Source organism: Macrobrachium nipponense, chromosome 21, assembly GCF_015104395.2.
Source record: "Macrobrachium nipponense isolate FS-2020 chromosome 21, ASM1510439v2, whole genome shotgun sequence".
In the NCBI taxonomy this organism is placed as follows: Eukaryota; Metazoa; Arthropoda; class Malacostraca; order Decapoda; family Palaemonidae; genus Macrobrachium; species Macrobrachium nipponense.
The window spans coordinates 36779273-36799093 of NC_087212.1; the positions used below are offsets into that span (position 1 = coordinate 36779273).

Genomic DNA, 19821 nt, shown 5'->3' on the forward strand with positions numbered 1-19821 from the left:
TACACAGATCGTTCAATGTATGGGTTTGCCTACCGATTTAATGCTATCGCGCGCATCTCTTCTAGAGATAATGACATGTCTTCTCGAGACAAAATCTTTGTTCAGACTGAAATCGGTGCGGAGATCGTTCATACTGTATGAATAGTGTGTGAGGGTCGATAACGACAATCGTTCAATGTATGGGTGCCTTTAGGCTTGGTGGATCTGAAAGCACAGCTTGCGAAACGAATAGATAAGGTTGTATAGGATTACAGTTGGGGACTGTATCCAAGGTACAACGTTACTTACATCTCTGTTTTCTTATCTAGTTTGCCCATTTAGGGCAATAAGCTTCAAGTTTTCTCCTTTCGTGTTCCTTTCAGTATGTTTTTCTGTTATTTTGTTGGGTTTTTATTCATTCTCGCATTTGGTATATAGCTAACGATCGTATTTTAAGGGTGAGAATGTCCTTTGAAAAAAATTGTCAATAGATAACTTTTGGAAATACGTTTTAGTTTCACGGGTGAATAGGAAAAGTTTAATAGGATTTAAATCGACGAGGGAATGGTTTGCTGTTGCGTAATTGGAGTTTCGTAATTTTCACAGTATATGAAAGAGGCCTACTCGAGAGTGGGTGTGCCGTTGTATAACATGCGCAGAGATTTAGCCGGGAATACAAAGCTCCCACCGTTCCACGGGCCACGGTTTGTAGTCCGTAGGACTTATGACTTTGTTTGTAGTTCGTCGAAGTAATCTTTTGATTTTTTAAAATTTGTTGTTGGAGAACCGAACCGAGGTCTAGTAAATACTTGAATAGTTGGCATTAATTAGCAGAGCTTCAATTGTAACTCTCTGCTTTTGCTGCAATAATTTTCCAAGGTGAGTTATTATATGTACACTAGCCTACTTGTAGTACAAGCCAAACCTAGGCAACATGGCGACCAAAATTACAACATGATAGTAGGTAAATCCTTTTAAGAGGGAGGGTGGTATAATGAGTGGTTAAAGATAGCGGTATTTCTATATAAGCATTCCGCATCGTTCGTCCCTGCGAATACGAAAACCACCAGGAATTGGGGCGTCAAATGTATTTCGCCGCGTTTAGTACGAGGCCCTGAGGGTTAATTACAGTCTTCCGAATAGCCTAAATATTACTTAAAATTCTTGTTCAGGAGGTAAAACTGCATAGTAAAACCGCAACTGCCACAGTCTAGGCCGCCGAGGAATACCTAGTAGTAGTAATAGGGTAAACAACCGCAGTCAATCCATCGTCATCGCGTGGCTCGGCCTTATTCACTCGATATTTAGTTATTGATGAAACAAGAATACAATTACATCTTTAAGCATACCATTCAAAAGATTGAAGTTTCGTTAACATAATGTGATATATGAAAGTGCCATACAAACTAAAATAAGCACTCCACAAACACAGTTTCGGGCAGCACGCGAGTAGGTGTTTTATGAGGTGCAAAGCTTTATTCCCTTAATTGTTTACTGTACTCATTATTTAGTTTAACCTTAAACTTTGTTTACTTTCTAAATATTTTAATTTCATTCCTATTAGCCTATTTCCCTTTTTTTTTGCAACCAAATTACCCTGAAAATTACAGGTATTTCTAAAGTAGATATACAATTTTTCTAACCTTGTCGTACATCTGGCTGCCGAAAACCATCATGGAGCAGATGACTGATTACTGGATTATAAAAAAAAATTTTTTTGCTTGCACTTTTCATTAATTTAAGTCTATATTAGTATTTTGATTTTTTTAGTAACTGTATACCAGAAATAAAGGTATTTCTACAGAAGCAATCCGCGGTGGCTTAGACTATGGCAATTGACTGATTCCTATGTTATTTGAGTTACTGTACAAGAGTTTAAAAGTAATATCCATTCGGGGGGCTGGCTGTAACTAAGCAGTAATTGACCTTTGAAAGTTACATAATAGCCGCACCAAACTCAAAGGTATATTAAAGTTTTAGTTCCAACCAAACGAACAAAATATTCCTTACAACCCTTGTAAAGCAACTAAAATAACATAGAAAAGGTCAATTGCCATAGTCTAAGTCACCGAAGAACGTCCTATAGGAAGGTACCAAGTATTCGTTACGGTGAAGGCAATGTAAACACAGCTGCCATGTTTAAATCCCCCAACCACCACGGAGCCATATGTTCACTAAGGGGGGGGGGTAACGCACAGAGGGTGGGCGGGTAAGGTGGAAGGTACGAGTTGTCTTAGCAGCACCCCACTGAATAGTAACATACCTTGACGCAACTTTCGGCGAAAGCCTAACACTCACTTTCCTAAAACATAATAATTAAGAATAATGTTTGGACCTTACCTTAAAGGGGTGGAGGTACACAGCAGCAGCTGCTTTTAAGAATGCGTGGAGGCGGGTCTTGGGTTCCTCAAAATGCAGCTTGAAATAAGCAACAGCCAAGCACCCGACGAAGTTATACATTCTCCTCCCGTATCTTGGAGTCGACTGAATGGGGCAAAAGACCTGCTTTCTCAGGAGGCCATGGTCCTGGCAAAAACCGATTAGTCGATCATAATTACCTGAGTAAAAGGCAGAAAAATAAAAATTTGTAACTCATGTAACAATTGTTACATGAAGTTGGCAAAGAGTCCTGGTGAGGGGCTGGGGCGAGCGTGAAGTAGATGCAGCAGTGGATGTCATGGCGGCAGATTCAACAGTGTTGGAGTTCTACAGTTAGGAGGTGGCAGGAGGCCAGACCGTAGAAAACAGGGTAGGAGAGGTGGGGTGAGTAGTAAAAATGCTTTGATGCTATTGGTTGAGGCAGGGTGGGGCTGAGGTAAATGAACAAGCAATTAACAAGATAAGTTGGCAATGTTAAGGGTAATAAAAGTAAAACAAATGGGGGGTGGGGGTAGTTAAGGAACTTAAATGAAATGTGGGATGGGTTCAAAATATGAAATAATACAAATAAACATATATAACGGGCCCAGGGGGGGGTGGATTTTAAGTCTGGGTGGTAAATGTGTATAGGGCCTATAGTTGTTTTAATAAATACAAAAGACCAATTAAACATAGGTTAGCATATAGCTAACAAAACTAATTAAACTTGTAGGGATGTTGCCTGACCAGGGGTGGGGTTGGGCCTGCGGTAACCCCCCTTACCCCCTTAAAGAACCAAACCAACCTAACATAACCTAACCTAGGCAGGGGATGTAACCTTACCTAGTAGGGAACTTAACCTAGTAGGCAATGTTGCCTGACCAGGGGGAATTTGCCCCCGTACCCCCCCTTAAAGGCCTAACCTAACCTAGTAAGGAATGTAACCTGACCTAACCTAGTAGGGAATATTGCCTGACCAGGGGGCTTCACCCCCGTACCCCCCCTTAAAGGCAGGCCTAACCTAACTAGTAGGGAACATTGCCTGACCAGGGGGGCTTCGCCCCCACCCCCGTACCCCCCTTAAAGGCCTAAAGGAAACTAACTAGTAAGGAACGTAAAACCTAACCTAACCTAGTAGGGAAATACTAGGACCTAACCTAACCAAGTAAGGAATGTAACCCTAACCAAACCTAACCTAACTAACCTAGTAGGGAATATTCCTGACCAGGGGGCTTTTGCCCCCCCGTTACCCCCCCTTAAAGGCCTAACTAACCTAGTAAGGAATGTAACCTAAAGGAACCAACCTAACCTAACCTAACCTAGTAGGGAATATTGCCTGACCAGGGGGCTTCGCCCCCCGTACCGCCTTAAAGGAGGCCTAACCTAACCTAGTAAGGAATGTAACCTAACCAACCAACCTAACCTAACCTACCTAGAACAATGCCTGACAAGCCCCCCCCGTACCCCCCTTAAAGGCCTAACCTAACCTAGTAAGGAACGTAACCTAACCTAACCTAGTAGGGAAATACTAGGCCTAACGTAACCTAGTAAGGAATGTAACCTAACCAACCTAACCTAACCTAACCTAGTAGGGAATATTGCCTGACCAGGGGGGCTTCGGCCCCCCCGTACCCCCCCTTAAAGGCCTATAACCTAACCTAGTAAGGAATGTAACCTAACCAACCTAACCTAACCAACCTATAACCTAGTAGGGAATATTGCCTGACCAGGGGGCTTCGCCCCCCGTACCCCCCCTTAAAGGCCTAACCTAACCTAGTAAGGAACGTAACCTAACCTAACCTAGTAGGGAAATACTAGGCCAATAAATAACCTAGTAAGGAATGTACCTAACCAACCTCAAACTAACCTAGTAGGGAACATTGCCTGACCATGGGGGCTTCGCCCCCCCATACCCCCCCACCCCCCCTTAAAGGCCTAACCTAACCTAGTAAGGAACGCAACCTAACCTAACCTAGTAGGGAATATTGCCTGACCAGGGGGGCTTCGACCCCCCCGTACCCCCCCTTAAAGGCCTAAACCTAACCTAGTAAGGAATGTAACCTAACCAACCTAAACCTAACCTAACCTAGTAGGGAATATTGCCTGACCATGGGGGCTTCGCCCCCCGTACCCCCCCTTAAAGGCCTAACCTAACCTAGTAAGGAATGTAACCTAACCAAACCTAACCTAGTAGGTAACCAAGTAGGGAATGTAACCTAACCAACCCCCGCCCCCCCCCCCCCCCCCGCCCCCCCCCCCCCCCCCCCCCCCCCCCCCACCCCGCCCCCCGGTATCCACCCTTGAAGAACTAACCCCCACCTAGCCTAACCGGGTAACCCCCTTCAAGGAAGTAAATTAGTAGGTAAACCAACATATAACAAACTAACCCTAAGGGTATGTTGTCCTAACCGGGGGATGGGATTCGGCCCCCAGTAGGTAAAATGACATATATACCTAACTTTGATGGTGTGGAAGTGTAAAATGTAAAAAGTAACCATACATAACTGCATAATAGTAAGGAAACTGGAAGGGAGGTGTAAATTGTAATGTCTGTAAAGTGTATAATGGAATATATTTAAATGTAGTTTTATAAAATAATGGCAAACTTTAATCTAGACATTGGTATCAGGTGAGAAATGCATTGTAAATGGTGTAACGTAAAGAGCCAGTCGTGAATACTGGAAAGGGGAGGGATTGACTTGTGTATAAATGATAGGGAGTGTGTATGTAATATGCAACGCAATGTGCAATTTCACGTAACAGGTAGGTATCGAAACGTCCATAAAACTGAGTCTATATCAACACGTAGGCATTTTTTAGGTGTCTGTCCTAATTTATAACATAATATTTCAAGTTATATATGGTGAAATGATTAGGTAGGGATATTTCAAAACAGTTATTATACAATACTATGGGAAAAATGAAAAGGAATAAACACTAGAATTCACATAACCATGTTTAATAAACAAATTAGGTAAATGCTTTTATGTAACTCAACGTATGGTTACCAGCCAGGGTTCCCAGATGACACCACTACCAACCAGCCAAAGTCACCATGAAACCAGCCAAAATCCCGCCAAATGGAAATCCAAAACCAACCCAAATAACCGGCAAATATGTGCGTTATTTTATCTTTATAAATGTATATTTTTTTATCATATATATGCTTGTATAGCGGCATCATAGTTTTTAGTTAGATAATATAAACTAATATAAGAATACAGGACAAGGAAACAAACGAATGGAAACAATTGAAATTTTGAAATGAGGCTCGTTCTCTGAGAATGGCCGGCGGCCTGTTTTGTGGTCGTCTGGTGTGTGTGTGATTTTTATTTTAATTCATCTACATATTTTGCTGAAATGTTACCAAGTTTTACTGAAAACCTATTCAAATTCCCCAGATTTTCCTGAAAACCTTCAAAAATTCCCAATCTGGGGAGTTATTCCTCAAACGTGGGATCAGTGTTTAGCTCAATAGAAAGTATTTGAAAACCAGCCAAAATACCACTAACAGCCAAAGTGAATTTTTACCCACCAAATTAGGAAAAAAAGCCAAATTTTGGTGAGAAACTGCCAAATCTGGGAACCCTGTACCACCCAATCCTTCACTCAGTCCCAGGTAGCAACGTAGGGGTCATAACTGTAACGTGTTTGGCTAAATACATGTATCCCTCCCGTAAACCCCCATTTCTTTCCTCACTAAGCAGATCTGAGTTTAGGCAAAAAGCTCCCTTACAGTTAGCGCATGCGTAGTAGGATTCAGTGTTGTGGTAGTAGTAGTAGTAGACGAATATGGATGTGGAACGGCTCCACTATCGCTAGTTTTGTTATCTCTTATTTCCGCCTGTATTTCGTGTTTTTGAAAGTGATAAATGTGGGAAATACCACAATAACACGGCAAAATCACCCCCAAGTGGTTTCTCCCCACCCAAAAACCCACCCGGTTCCCACTGGGGGTCCCCCTTACCGTAGGATAGAGTTAGGGTTTTGTCCCACCCACCCAAAACCCCGGTTCCCATGGAATCCCTTTCCACCGTAGATAGAGTTCAAAGGTAAATTAGAGTCGTCCGAATAAATATTACTTCATATTCTTGTTCAGGGGTAAAACTGCATAGAAAAAACCGCAACTGCCATACTCTGGGCCGCCGCGGATAGGTACACTAGATCTACCGAAAACTACCCAAAGTCAATCCTCTGGTAAACGGCCTAATCAATCTTAAGCAATCATCCAAATCAGATCCATTTTAACAGCATGTTTCCCATATTGGACGCACTACTGACTGCTGCACTACCTTACTAGCTAAGCTTCAATCTTTGAATCTTCTCTTCGGAGCTCTTTTCAGGGCCGATTCGATCGTTCGTAACCTGCGGATATACCATTTCTGGAACTTTGCCTCCTCATAACGTTCTTATTGTCTTTTTCCAGCTGTTGCAAACCTGAAAACATGTTTTCATACAATCAAACTTACCTGTCAGATATATACATAGCTAAGACTCCGTCGTCCCCGACAGAAATTCAAATTTCGCGCCACTCGCCTACAGGTAGGTCAGGTGATCTACCGGCCTGCCCTGGGTGGCAGGACTAGAACCATCCCCGTTTTCTATCATATTTTCTCTGTCGCCGTGGTATCAACATTGTTGCTATTACCTCCTGACTTAGATTCATATTTCCATCCTTTGATCATCGTTTTTCGGCTTTTTGGTGACGTATCTGGATCGTGTTTTGGCATTCGCTACTGTGGACTGTTTTTGGATAACTCTTTTGGATTTTTCTCAGTATGTCTGATTCAAATGTGAGTGTGAGAATGTGTGTGAATGTAGGCTGCAGGGTGAGGATACCGAAAGCTTCGGTTGATCCTCACACTGTATGCCGTAAATGTAGGGGGGTTCAGTGTTCTGCTATAATACTTGTAAGGAATGCGAGGGATTGAATGCAGAAGAAGTGGAAGACTTTGACTTCTTATTTGAAGAAGTTAGAGAGGGATAGAGTTAGACGGCTGAAAGGTGTGAGTTCAAGGCCTATTGAGCCTTTCACGGATAATTCTAATCCTACTGATGTAGATTCTCCCTATATATCTCATTCTCAGAGTGCTTTTTCGGATTCGGCAGCGGAAATCGCCATCTGAAAGCTACTATTAGAGACATGAAGTCCAAGATGGCTGACTTCAAAGGTAAGGCTAGTGAAAGTGAGCATTTCAGTGAAGTGAGTTCTCCCAGTGTTGTGGAGGGGGGCGTTGAATCGTCCCTGCGACGCTCCCAGGCCTAGACCTCTTCCAAGCTCCCATGCCCACCCAGGAGAAGGAAAGTCGAAAGCCTTAAGGAGGTCGTGGGGAATCCCCACGGTCAGACGTCCCTTCAGCTAGCTCTGCTTCATGGCAGGCGGCTCAAGGGCGCTATAGAAAAAGCGTCCTTCGCGAGTGTTTCTCGTCCTCTCCCTCTCCCTCACCTAAACGAGGGTGGAAGGAGTCGAACTTGTCGAGACCGCTGAAGCGTCATATGAAGCCTGACATAGATTCGAGCCCAGAGCGCTTCTCAGATGACGCTCCTTCTTCTATTAAGAAAGCGAAGGTGGCGTCAGCGTCACCTGACGCGTACGCGGAAGTACCCTTTCATTCTTCTCCCCCGAGTGATGACGAAAGGCGTCATGCACTGGACGTGGGAGAAGCGTCAAGAAAGATAATTATGGCAGTTCAAGAACAACTGTCATCTCTTGTGGGAGTTTTAGCGCCCCGTCGGAAGGACGTGACGCTTCCAATTAAGAAGTCTCGTCCTCTCTCACCTGCTCAACGAGAAGCGTCAGACAGACGTGAAGCTGCTAAACGTCTTGCAGAAGCTTCGAGTTCGAGAGCTAGAACGGGGGCTTACGAGAGTTTCGTAACGCCAGAGAGACGTAAGACGTCTTTTAGACGTGAAGCGTCATTGAAAGCGGATCTTAGACGTGACGCTCCGTCCAATATTGTGACGCCAAGTAGGACGCCTTTGGAGAGCGGAGCGTCTTCCAGGCGCGAAGCGTCATCAAGACGTCAGCAAGAGACGTCAGCCAGGACGCTTGGCGAACGGGAAGCGTCATACAAGCGGGAAGCGTCTTCTAAGTTCAAAGAGAGCCGGAGCTTGTGACGCCTTCCAAGTCTTTTAGAGCGGGAAAGAGGAAGGATTATCATTCCCTTAGCCCTCTCCTATTAGGAGTTTGTCTCCTCCAGAAGAGGAACGTTCGGAAAGGAGAACGGAGGCTCATATAGATCCCGAGTTGGAGGAAAACTCGGATGATGAATATCATGGAAGAGAGGGTCTGTCTAACTATAAGGTTTTGACTACCCTGCTTCTTGAGGAGTATGGAGACGAGTTGACTCCTGCCGCTCCTCCTTCTCCGCGCTCGCTCTCTTTTTTCCAGTGCTAAGACGAAGAAGCCTTCGTCTTTTCTCAAAATGAACCCACCATCTCGATGAAGAGGGCATTACAATCCTTAGACTCATGGATGAAGTCTAAGAAAGACTTAGTCAGGACAGTCTTTTGCATGCCTCCAGCAAGATTAGCTGCGGGAAAAGAGGCATCTGGTATCAGACGGGAGAGAATATGGGTATCGCTCTCCCTTCTACAACAGAGGCAGATTTTTCGACCTTAGTTGACGCTTCACGTCGACAAAGTCTCAATTCAGCACGAATTACGTGGGGAATTTCGGAACTGGATCATCTCCTCAAGGGACTCTTTCATGTATTGGAAGTCTTCAACTTCTTAGATTGGTCCTTGGGGTGATGTCCAAGAAAGCCCATGATTCGGAAGGAATCGAACCTGAAGCTCTGTTATGCATTTTGTCTTGCATTGACAAAGCGGTACAGGATGATCTTTTGAAATCTCCTCATTGTTTGAAGCAGGTCTTTTTAAAGAAAAGGACGGTATATTGGCGCCTTCTTAACAAAGGCAGTCCTCTCATGCTCAGGGGAGGGCCGCTCTACTGTATCGCCTCTATCTGACTTTTTGTTCCCTTCTCAGTTAGTGAAGGACATTGCTCACGCTTTAAAAAACTGAGAAGGCGACTCAGATCTTCTGACGCAGTCAGCTAGGAAGAAGAAACCTGTTTCTGCATCTGACAAGAAAGGACCTAGTACATCAGTGCAGCCCTTTCGAGGTGGTCCGACCTCCAGACCTCCCACAAGAAGGAAGGCTCCGGAGAAGAGAGGTAGGTCTGCCTTTCGTCCCTTTAAAAAGGGAAAAATGAAACATCTCTCCTCCAAGCACCAGTAGGTGCCAGGCTCCTGGATTTGTGGAGGCCTGGACACTGATAAACGCAGACAGCGTCTTCATTGGCTATCATAAGGAAGGGATATCGTATCCCTTTCCTGAACACTCCTCCCCCTAACGTCAATACCAAGGGAACTATCAGCCAAGTACAAGGATCCTGTGCTGAGGGATACTCTTCGATCGATGGTGGAACAAATGTGGGACAGAGAGAGCGATAGAACTAGTACTGGATCAACTCCCCGGGGTTTTACAATCGCCTTTTTCTAGTTGCGAAAGCCTCGGGAGGCTGGAGACCAGTACTGGACGTCAGCTCTCTGAACAAATTTTGTTCAGAAGGAGAAGTTCTCCATGGAGACTTCTGCTTCAGTCCTAGCGTCATTACGACAAGGAGATTGGATGGTGTCTCTAGATCTCCAGGACGCCTACTTTCACGTCCCGATCCACCCTTCATCGAAGAAGTACCATCCGTTTCATGACGGGGGGAAGGATCTTTCAGTTCGAGCCTTGTGTTTCGGCCTGTCCACAGCTCCTCAGGTCTTCACAAGCCTGATGAAGAATGTGGCGAGGTTTCTTCACACCTCAAAGGAGTAAATGTCTCTCTGTATCTGGACGACTGGCTCATCAGGGCCAGATCAGAGAGACAGTGCTTGGAGGACCTAAAGTTAACTCTAGATTTGATCAAAGCGTTGGGATTGCTCGTGAACCTCGAGAAGTCTCAGCTGACCCCCAGACAAGACCTAGTCTATCTGGGGATTCGGATGGATTCTCGGGGTTTTCGAGTATTTCCTTCGCAAGAGAGAATCGCAAAAGGTTTGCGGATAGTCTCTCTCTTCTTAGGGAAGGAACATACGTCGGCGAGGGAATGGTTGAGCCTTCTAGGGACCCTTTCCTCGCGTCGAACAGTTCTTCCCACTAGGAAGACTGCATTTACGTCCGCTTCAATTCTTCCTCAGAAGTCTTGGAGCTGGAAAACCGGACAGCTTTCGGACGTATTTCCCTTTCCCATTCCAGTGATAAGATCGCACCTGGAATGGTGGTTGCCCCCTCTGGAAAGAGAACAAAGGGATCTCTCTAAAAACACAGAACCCAGACCTAGTGTTGTACTCCGACGCGTCGGAGAAAGGTTGGGGAGCGACATTAGGCTCAGAAGAGGTGTCAGGCACCTGGGAACCAGCACAGGTGACTTGGCACATAAACTGCAAAGAGCTCTTTGCCGTACATCTGGCTTTGAAGAGCCTAGAACCTCTGGTGTCAAACAAGGTAGTGCAAGTAAACGTGGACAACACCACCGCACTTGCCTACATTCGGAAACAGGGAGGGACGCACTCCTCGTTCCTTTACGAGCTGACGAGAGACCTATTACTTTGGACGTCTCACAGGAACATCTCCCTACTGACAAGGTTCGTACAGGGAGTAAAGAATGTGAGGGCGGACAGGCTCAGCAGGAGGAACCAGGTCCTTCATACAGAATGGACACTACACGAGGGAGTGTGTCTCGATCTCTGGTCTCTGTGGGGGACTCCTCATGTGGATCTCTTCGCAACATTCATTTCAAAAAGGCTCCCAGTGTTTTGCTCGGTTCGTGGAAGATCCAAGAGCACTTATGGTAGAACGCCTTCCTGCTAAATTGGTCTCGAGTAGACGTTTATGCTTTTCCCCCATTCAAAATCCTGGGGTTAGTATGAAAAAGTTTGTGGCGTCAAAGGAGACGAGGATGACGTTAATAGCCCCCCTTTTGGCCGGCCCAGGAATGGTTCACGGAGGTGGTAGAGTGGATCGTAGACTTTCCAGATCCCTACCAAGAAGGACGGATCTTCTCAGACAACCACACTTCAAGAGGTTACCATCAAAACCTCCCCGCTCTCGCTCTGACTGCCTTTCGACTATCGAAAGACTTGTCAGAGCGAGAGGCTTTTCTCTGCGCAAGTGGCAAGCGCGATCGCGAGAGCACGCAGAACCTCCACTACGAAGTATACCAATCGAAGTGGGAGGTATTTAGAAGGTGGTGTAGATCCAAGAAGTTGTCCTCCTCCACTACCTCTATAGCAGAAATTGCTGATTTCCTGCTATTCCTGAGCAAATCTCATCTAGCCGTATCCACAATAAAGGGATACAGAAGTATGCTCTCGGCTGTATTCAGGAACAGAGGATTAGATCTGGCAGATAATAAAGATCTCCACGATCTCATAAGGTCTTTTGAGACTTCAAAGTCTAAGGAACCAGTACCTCCGAACTGGAACCTAGACGTAGTCCTCAAGTATCTGTCATCGAAAGATTCGAACCTCCTCATCTGGCATCGTTTAGAGACATAACCAGCAAAATGCCTATTCCTATTATCTTTAGCTACGGCAAGAGAATTAGTGAATTACATGCTCTGCAGATAAAGTAGGATTCAAGGGAGACTCGGCTATTTGCTCGTTTAAGACCCTGTTTTTAGCGAAAAACGAGAATCCCACGAATCCCTGCCTAAGTCATTCGAAGTCAAAGGACTGTCGAGTCTCGTAGGCAGAGAAGCAGAGAGGTCTCTATGCCTGTTAGAGCTCTGAAGTTCTACCTTCAGAGAAAGCATCAGATGGGAGGTTCTAGACAAGGTCTTTGGTGCGCGGTAAAAGACCCCACGAGACTAATGTCCAAGAATGCGCTGGCATTCTTTGTAAGAAACGTCATTACAGACGCTCATAAGGCCTGTCCTGACGAACAGTTACAACTGTTGAGGGTAAAAGCTCATGAAGGGAGAGCTATAGCGACGTCTCTCTCGTTTCAGAAGAATATGTCGCTTAAAAAACATCATAGATACGACATATTGGAGATGCAACTCAGTATTTGCATCTCATTACTTGAAAGACGTGCGTGTGACATATGAGAAGTGTTTTTCTCTAGGTCCTTTCGTATCGGCAGATACGATTCTGGGTACGGGAGCCGACAACACCTTCCTTAAATGTATATACTTTTCTTCTTTTTTGGATATGGTCGAGTCTCTTCTCGAACAATGGAGAGGACTTAGGCTCGCACGGGCGGCCGTCTATGTTGTTCAATAGAATTCTTGTCATATCCAATTAGTTGAGTATAATTTTTTTTTTTGAAATTATGTATGTGTGCGTAGTGGTTTTGAGTTACGGTGTTGTGACGAGTTCGGGGATAACTCGTAACAATCCTTAGTTCTAACATATGGTTAGGATCAGGTGGTCGGGATTGGTTGTGTGCTCCTTCATAAGGTGTATTGTCATATAAGTGGATCAGCACCCATTGAGACAAAGTCCTTTTATTGGCTCTGCCGAGTAAGCGGATAAGACCCCATCGGCAGACCCACAAGAACTCTTGGCCATAGATCATATTATCTCGCTAAAGTTTCTTGAGGTGATGCAGACTACTGGGCAAACACCCACGAAGTCTACCACCTATCAGGTAGGAACCAAGGTTTTATTTTATACCTCAACATATGTTGTTTTACCTGTCTATTCCATATAGAAGCTGTCTCTTACCTCCACCGAAGGGTGCCAATCAGCTATGTATATATTCTGACAGGTAAGTTGATTGTATGAAAATGAGATTGTTATGTTTACAATAAAGTTTCATACATACTTACCTGGCAGATATATACAATTAAAGGCCCACCCAGCCTGCCCCGCAGGAGAACAGGTGGAAGAGAGAAAATATGATAGAAAACGGGGACGTTCCTAGTCCTGCCACCCAGGGCAGGCCGGTAGATCACCTGACCTACCTGTAGCGAGTGGCGCGAAATTTGAATTTCTGTCGGGGACGACGGAGTCTTAGCTATGTATATATCTGCCAGGTAAGTATGTATGAAACTTATTGTAACATAACCAATCTCATTTTTGCCTTCATTTTCTTGCTGTCACTGATATGCCTCAGTCGTCCTCGGTAAACAAGGGTTTCGCGCATGCGCAATACACTGCCGTACCAATATCCATCGCAATCAGGGATACGGCTGCCGTACCTATATCCAGTTCGTTATTGGCAAGCACACTGCTTGATAAAACATTCCTTTAATATTTATGTATATATACTTCAAATACATAGGCTAATTTTACTAATTTTCACGTTTTGTGTTAAGTCTTATACCCCAGTTTTGGAGGGTGAACACATAACCAATTGGCAACAGTGAATTCCATGTGAAATAAATGCACGATGAAATGTTAAATTATAATTCAAGCAACATATGATCAAAATTCATAAATTATCAATATATATATATATATATATATATATATATATAGATATATATAGATATATAATATAGTATATATATATATATATATATATATATATATATTATATATATATATATTATTATATATATTAATTAATATATTATATATATATATATATATATATATATATATATATATATATATATATATATATAATGAAAAAGATAAAGGTATAAGCCACAAAGGAAAAATAAACGACGGAGTTTCTGCAAGGGTAGATCTAGGGTACTTATCTGCGGCGGCCTAGACTATGGCAGTTGCGGTTTTTCTATGCAGTTTTACCTACTGAACAAGAATTTTAAGTAATATTTATTCGGACAACTGTAATTAACCCCAGGGTCCAGTACTAAACACGGCGAAATACATTGGACGCTCCAATCCCTAGTGGATGTCGTATGACTCGTATCTGCGGTTACGTTCCTTGCAGTCCGTGCGGAGTGCGTCTGTAGAAATAACTCTGCAAGATCTTTCGACTTAACGTCCTTTACTTAGCAAACAAACTGACTTACATGAGGAATTTACAGTACAGGAAAGGTTGTATAACTGACAGATAGGGATTATAAGGAGATTAGTACCTAGAATCTGGCACACCTGGAGAATGAGTAACCTATCCGAACAAGCATAAACATGGGTACAATTTAAGAATAAAAAGATTAAATCCAACTGCTCAGGCACAGGGACAAGACAATTAAAAGATTATACAGGGCGACAGCTGACCAATTCAGATCTTTGGTAAACAAAAACTTATTCACAAAACATTTTAAACATACATATACAACAAAGATATCTCTAAGGCATCTAATTTGTATTTAAGTCTGTACTTATATCTTTGAGGTCAATCTTAAACATGATACAAATACAAGGGTCTAAATGAAACAGGCCACGACTAATATTAAAATTACAATGGGAAGTAAGTTGTATTATGGCAGATTCTAAAAGATTTCATGATAAGACATCTTTTGATCTAGTAATTACTGAACTACCAATCCAATTTATCTGGTGGTTATTTCACTTAAATGAATGAATATTGCATTAGATGTTTGCCCAGTTTTTACAGAATATTTATGCTGGTGTAATCTTACTTCTAAGCCCATGCTCGACTGTCCGAGATAAAGAGAGGGACTGTCCATACATGGAGTTTCATATATTATGTTTTTGCTTTCCCTGTGGCCATTTTTTATTAACATTCCTGTTAGTGCTATCACCACCAACAACTCATGACTGATGACCATCTCCGGTGTCAGGACGTGTTAAAGTACTTTTTCGGAGGGTAGCCACAAACGCGGTAGTCAGTATATTGGCCAGTCCAGTCGGTTGTTTACCCTGTATGGGTCTACCAAGACAGCCTACTAGTTAGTTGCTAAGTTGCAGAAAGTACAGAATTTGCCTTGATAGCCTACCTATTTTATTACACTGTAGTAGATGGGGATGAGTTTACTTAGTACTGCCTAGTATTTACTAGGCCTAGGAGTTACTTGAGGGATGGACTGGGTAAAGGAGGTCGTGAAGATTCCAATGAAATTGAAGCTGGACGGGAGAAGCCAATGGTATTTTTACTTTATTACCAGGTCTCGGTATTTGAGTTTTTACTTCGTTCTTAAGTTTCTTTAATGTAATCTAGATGCTTAACCTATAGTGTGACACTCATGGTAATTTATCATAGATAGCCTAAGTATTAATTTATTATTAGGCCCTCTACAGTGGCAGATCTAAAAATCTTTCCTAGGGGTACACTTAATGTTATCATAGGTATAGGCTATGTATGTAAAGGTATGTAACTGCTCACACAGTGTTGTAAATTTATTTGTACATATCCATTTTCTAACCTTCAATGAAGTCACTGCTAAGAGCTACAAAATAACTATACCCCATTTTGTTCATGAAACTTACCCAGCAGATATATATATAGCTGTATTTCTCCGAAGTCCGACAGAATTTCAAAACTCCCGGCACACGCAGTGGTTGGCCAGGTGGTTTAGTACCCTCCCATTCCCGCCTCTGGGAGGCGGGTGTCCAGGACCATTCCCATTTTCTATCCAGATTTTTTCTGTCGCCGGTGTTGATAACAACTGTTTTCAACACCTCCGTCTAGGATTTTCGAAACTTCTCTGTTACTTGAGTATCCTGTTTGTTTTTTGGTTATCGAACGTGGATTGTGACTAGGCATACGCTGATAGTGGATTGGATTTGAATTTGGTTTGGTTTTTCCTTTAACTAAGATGTCTGGGACTAGTTCATCTAGCACCAGAGTGTTGTATGGAAGGTTGTAAGGTGAGGCTACCGAAAGGTTCGGTAGACCCACACACAATATGTAGTAATTGTAGAGAACATACGTGTGTTATAAATGACCGTTGTAAGGAGTGTGAATGTCTGTCTGATTCGGGTCAGAAGGCTTATGAATCCTATGTGCGGAAATTGGAGCGTGATAGGATACGGAGGTCTTCCTCCAGGAGTGTATCAGTCGTAGAAGTAAGGGTAGTAAGGTTCTCCTACTATGCATTCAGTAATTGGTACAACCTAAATCTGTTGTGCCTTCGGCCCTGAAAAAATCAGTGGAAGACAAAATGCCCTTTCTACGATTCTGGAATCAATATGAAATCTAGAATCTAAAGTTGCTCGCTTTGGAGGTAAAAGCATTATTAGTGAACAAAAGTGCAGTGAAAGTGCCCCCAGTGTTTGTGGAGGGGGCGTCAGAATCGGCCCTATAATGCCCTCTAGGCCTGGACCTCTGTCGAACTTCCAAGTGCCCAGGAAGACAGACATGTCGAAAGCCGCAGGAGGGTTACGGGGAACCCCCACCAATCTTGGCGTACCCTTCGGCAGAACCTGTAGACGATCCCCAGGCTGCCAAAGAGTGTGCGAGTGCGCGTATCCTCCGCGAGTGCTTTTCGTCCTCGGAGGCGTCCTCCCCTAACAGGAGTTGGAGCATGAGAAGACGCTCGCGTCCTCTGAAAAGAGCTACGACGTTAAATGTCGCACAGGCGGCTATCGTCAGTAGTCTCTCAGAGGAGTGCGCAGAGTCTCTTTGCGCTTCTTCTTCGTTACGGGCTTCGCCTCGAGGCTTGGATTACTCTCCACTGCAAAAAAGATCGAAAACTCAGGTGGTCGCACAGGCGGCCAGAGAGTCTTCGATCGCAGGGAAGAAGACGCTTCACGTCCTTTTTCTCCTGTTGGTTTGCGGTCTTAACCGGAGAGTTTTGCTGCATGGACTCCTCAAAGGAGAATTATGATGTCATCTGACGAGGACGCCTTGGAGCGCCCCAGTCGTTCTAAGAATAGAACTAGAACGGGTCTTGTGAGAAGGGATAGGCCTTCCCCTCGCCCCTCGCCTTCTCATAGGATCAGTATTGCAATACACCCCCTGAACACCTGAATAAGCCCTGGTCACTTACCAGCCCGAACCATCATTTATTAAAAATTTACCAAATCTTTGGTTAAAATAAACATCATCATTGTTGCCAATCTCCTCCGGCAAACACCCTCCGTTACCTAGTTACCAGCCCACCGCTGGTAGCCCTGGCTCACGGGCCGGTCACACCTGCCCTCTCACGTCAATCACTTATCGTTCGGTGGAGTACAGATGTATCCACAGCGAACTCCTTTTTGGTCTTGCCCGGCCTTCATTTGCACTTTTGATTTGATTGATTTTGGTGACGAATTACGCATCCCTTTGGATTACGGTTGGATTGCTCTTAATACCTTGTCATCAGACATTGATTCTGCAAAAGAAGAAACAACACAAGCTACGACATCGACTACTGCATTCTTCTCGGCCACGACATCACAGAAAACAACGAGCGGAAGTTCAACAACGTATCGTCTTTGCCAACAATGCAAGAAAGGATGAGTACCCTATGACACGATAGTTCATTCCTTATGCGTTAAATTGTAGGCCTGTTCAATATAATGTAAAGACCAGATGTTTGGAATGTCAGGAGTGGTCTTTGGACCAGATGTTAGTAGGGTATCTCAAACGTAGGAAAGGTCTCGTATTAAGAAGTAATGTAGGCAGGAAGAAGACTAACGTAGATCAAGATAAAGACTTAGAGACAGTGCTCTTTAAGAGACTTGAGAGTAGGCTGACATCGAGTATGACATCTCTGTTACCGATTTTATGTCAAGATTAAGTGAGGATAGATCGAGCAATAGGGATACTGAAATTACTAATCGTTCTTTTTCCAGCTCCCCTGCCTGTTCCAGAACCAGCCCTACCGGTGCTGGGGGTTTATGGGGATCCGCAAGCCCACAGGGCAGGATCCGCCGTCCCCCTGGCGCGGAGCAGTCATGTTTGGCAGCAGATTCCCCTTCCCTCGATGTGTAAGTTCTCAGGATGATAAAACTTAGGTCAGATATAGACGAGTAGGGAATAATAGGCTACATAGTGTTTAGTTTAGGAAGAGAAGTGCAGGCTTCTTCGGGTCGGTTTTCTATTAAAAGTAGTAGTTTATATAGAGGCACAGTGTCCCTTAGAGCATCTTTAGGCTTTTTCCTGCTTCGAGTTTCCTTGCATCAGAAGCTTTTAGGCCATGGTTTGGTCTTTCAGATATGCTCCTTCGTCTTTAATGGTTACTTTCCTCTACTTATACGATACGATAATTGTTAATATCAACTAATTCTCCGTTCAATGCATATTGACTTACGATATTCAGTATGGAGAGAAATCGAATAAAATTAACTACGGTTAGCCTAGTGTTCACGATGATATATGGTATGCATATTCAGTAGCCCAGCCTAGCCTAAAGTATTCTCTGCACAACATATCGGTAGTTATTTTTTTATTTTGGCTAACGCTGTAGGCTCAAGGCATTCTGACTTCGGATAATTCAGTACAGGTGTAATTGAAAACGAATGAGAATCCGATCTGAGGATAATTAATATGAATGTAATCGAACAGAATGAAGATCGGATTCTGTCCGACTAAAGCATTATAATTGTATTATATGCATCATCATATTAGCGTAGTATAAACACTAACTCGGCAGTCATTCACGCTGGAATCAGCGGATGACGAATATGGGTTTGCGTCGCCGTATCCATCTCATTCTCTCTTGATTGCCTAAAATGACTAACGTAACAACACTCACTTATGCCAAGTTTGTACAAACGTCTTGAAGGAGACGTGTGTTCAACTATGTTGACATTTGACATAGTCAATGAGGTATCTACCTTGGGGCATAATAGATGTCAGATATAAGGAATTCGTATGTATGACGTCTTCATACGTTTAACAGACTACTTGCCGTCAGTAAATTACATTGCGCTTATGTCAATTACAGTTACAAATTATTACCAGTCGTATTATCAAATTACAATGACAACTGAAATTAATAATAGGCCTAATAAAGTTAATTTAATTACCTTTTAAATTATATTATTTATTACTTTTCAATTTAATTACAATTACACTAGCTTGTCGTCAAACAGCACTATTGTAAGGAGGTGTGTTCTTAGACAGACAAGGATGCCGGCTAGTCTGTTTTGGCCTTTTCCAGGATTCCAATTCCATATCACTTGGTCTCAGCTAATGTTTTTGTCCCTAGTTAGTCATATTAATGAATATCTGGATACTTAACCTTATGGAACGAAGTCATACTGTTTTCGTCTTACGATGTAATTTTAAGACCAAAATTTGAATGATACGTCTCATAGAAGCTAGTTTTTCCCTCGGGTTAGATGGCGTTAAATTTAGGATTCCGTTCGTTTTTCACTCGTTTTCATAGGTATTACGAACCTTACACTTTATATACTTTATTAATCCTTTGTCTGTGTGAAAACAACAGTAATGAGCTCTTTCATGCTTTTAGTTTCTTTTACCACGGCTGCGTTTGAATTCATACAAAAGCTCGGGACTTCTGTCCAGGTTGCTGATGGACGTAATTTTGCCTTATTAGCTTCAGCTGCATTTATAACATGAATACAGTAATTACCGTCGCACGCGGATGAATACAATAACGGATGTTGCTTCGGATTCGATACCTGTCACACGCTGATCGATAACAATAAAGATGATGTT

The 19821-nt window shown here is 43.3% G+C and overlaps 1 long non-coding RNA gene across 1 annotated transcript in view; it reads left to right on the top strand.

Moving 5' to 3' along the window:
- The first annotated feature begins 661 nt into the window (after positions 1 to 661).
- The window catches only part of LOC135197938 (uncharacterized), a 102900-nt gene continuing 83740 nt past the window's right edge, over positions 662 to 19821 (top strand). Inside the window, exon 1 of the long non-coding RNA XR_010310683.1 lies at positions 662 to 858. This is a non-coding gene — a long non-coding RNA (uncharacterized LOC135197938). The remainder of the gene's footprint in view (positions 859 to 19821) is intronic.